Raw genomic sequence first — 2500 nt, forward strand, 5'->3', positions numbered from 1 at the left:
GTGTCCCAGAGGCCCGCGCGAACACGCAAGCGTCCGCTCAATTATTCTGCAAACAGGAGGAGGCTGAGCTCCCCTGCACAATACACCTCGAAACCCTCTCAGGTCCCGGCGGCGCGCAGCGCCGTCCTAAGTACTTGGTCGGGTTCGAGAGAGGCGCAATCGCCCGGAGTTAGGCGAGTAGACGCTTTAGGTGCGACCACCCGTGCTCCCAACTGAGCTTGCCGCTGCCGACAGAGGCCCGGGAGCGTGCTGTCGTGGCATTGCCGGCGGGAGACAACACGCGCCACCTACGGTGACCGGCAGCTCCAACGCCAGCGCCACAGAAGGGCAAAGGCCCCACGTGGGTGCCGAAGCGAACTCTCCCAGCACAGCGCACGTGCCAACACGTCTGCACAACTGCGATACAAACCACCAGCGAGAACCGCTGGGGCGACCGAGCAGCAGACGGCGTCGCGGCGCCGAGTGCCGGGCGGCGGCGCATCCTCAACGCACACAGTCCTCAATCGGACCAGCACACTGCAGATGTCCACCGCGCTTCGCACCGGGCCGGCGAGGACCCACTTTGGCTGCACGGCGCCGCGCGCAGGGTGCCCCGGCGCGCAGCTGCGCCGCCTGCCGCGTCCGTCGGCCGGCGCGCCTGCCACTGGGCGCCCCCACCAGCCGGCTGTAGCGCGTGCGCCCACGCACCGCGCGGCCAGCACGCCGGGCGGCCCCCCCTCACCGGCCGGGGACAGTCCCACCCACCCACAGCCGCGTATCGCTTCACACCCAGATTCACATTCACGTTCGTTGGTATGGTGGGGACCGCTTCGTAGCTGTACCGATCGTTGCCCTCACAGATGTACCTCCAGCAAGGACAACCGCACCACAACGGGTTACCAGTTGTTCATTTGCGTAACGTCACCAGTAAACGTACACGTCCATCCCCGTTTGCAAAGTCAACTATTATTGCATGCCTGCCTGTCAGGTGTCAAGACACACTACATCCGCTCACATCCACGCAACAAAATGTGCCCGACTAGAGGGCACGTGGAAGGTGCCCCCGTACGTATGCGATGTCCACTGCGCGACCAACTGTCAACCGGCCTCTGTAGCATGTCGCAGATGTGGAACGCGGGGCACCGTGCTATCACATTGTGTGAGAAGAGACTACTACGTCTGCATACACGCGCCACTACATGAACAGATGGCTCATGCTGATCGCCATCCACTGCGTCCATTACTCCCACACGTCTCTATGGCGTACCACACTGCAATGCAGCTGTTATGGGGAGATGACACGTAGCTGTGTACACAACATTCTGAGCGGGTTGCGGTTGGACAATACATTACTGTAACGTGTCATATGCCAATTACAGAGCAGGGTAAGGCACAACTTGGGTTAGGTTAAGGCACAACTTGGGTTAGGTTAAGGCACAACTTGGGTTAGGTTAAGGCACAACTTGGGTTAGGTTAAGGCACAACTTGGGTTAGGTTAAGGCACAACTTGGGTTAAGTTAAGGCACAACTTGGGTTAGGTTAAGGCACAACTTGGGTTAGGTTAAGGCACAACTTGGGTTAGGTTAAGGCACAACTTGGGTTAGGTTAAGGCACAACTTGGGTTAGGTTAAGGCACAACTTGGGTTAGGTTAAGGCACAACTTGGGTTAGGTTAAGGCACAACGTGGGTTAGGTTAAGGCACAACGTGGGTTAGGTTAAGGCACAACGTGGGTTAGGTTAAGGCACAACGTGGGTTAGGTTAAGGCACAACGTGGGTTAGGTTAAGGCACAACGTGGGTTAGGTTAAGGCACAACGTGGGTTAGGTTAAGGCACAACGTGGGTTAGGTTAAGGCACAACGTGGGTTAGGTTAAGGCACAACGTGGGTTAGGTTAAGGCACAACGTGGGTTAGGTTAAGGCACAACTTGGGGGTAGATTGCGGTGCAAATTGCGTTACATTGCGGTGCAAATTGCGTTACATTGCGGTGCAAATTGCGTTACATTGCGGTGCAAATTGCGTTACATTGCGGTGCAAATTGCGTTACATTGCGGTGCAAATTGCGTTACATTGCGGTGCAAATTGCGTTACATTGCGGTGCAAATTGCGTTACATTGCGGTGCAAATTGCGTTACATTGCGGTGCAAATTGCGTTACATTGCGGTGCAAATTGAGTTACATTGCGGTGCAAATTGCGTTACATTGCGGTGCAAATTGCGTTACATTGCGGTGCAAATTGCGTTACATTGCGGTGCAAATTGAGTTACATTGCGGTGCAAATTGAGTTACATTGCGGTGCAAATTGAGTTACATTGCGGTGCAAATTGAGTTACATTGCGGTGCAAATTGAGTTACATTGCGGTGCAAATTGAGTTACATTGCGGTGCAAATTGAGTTACATTGCGGTGCAAATTGAGTTACATTGCGGTGCAAATTGAGGTAGGTTAAGGTGCAACACAGGTTAGGTTAAGGTGCAACATAGGTTAGGGTGCAAGATGGGTTAGGTTAAGGTGCAAGATGGGT

The sequence above is a fragment of the Schistocerca cancellata genome, unplaced genomic scaffold, assembly GCF_023864275.1.
Source record: "Schistocerca cancellata isolate TAMUIC-IGC-003103 unplaced genomic scaffold, iqSchCanc2.1 HiC_scaffold_855, whole genome shotgun sequence".
In the NCBI taxonomy this organism is placed as follows: Eukaryota; Metazoa; Arthropoda; class Insecta; order Orthoptera; family Acrididae; genus Schistocerca; species Schistocerca cancellata.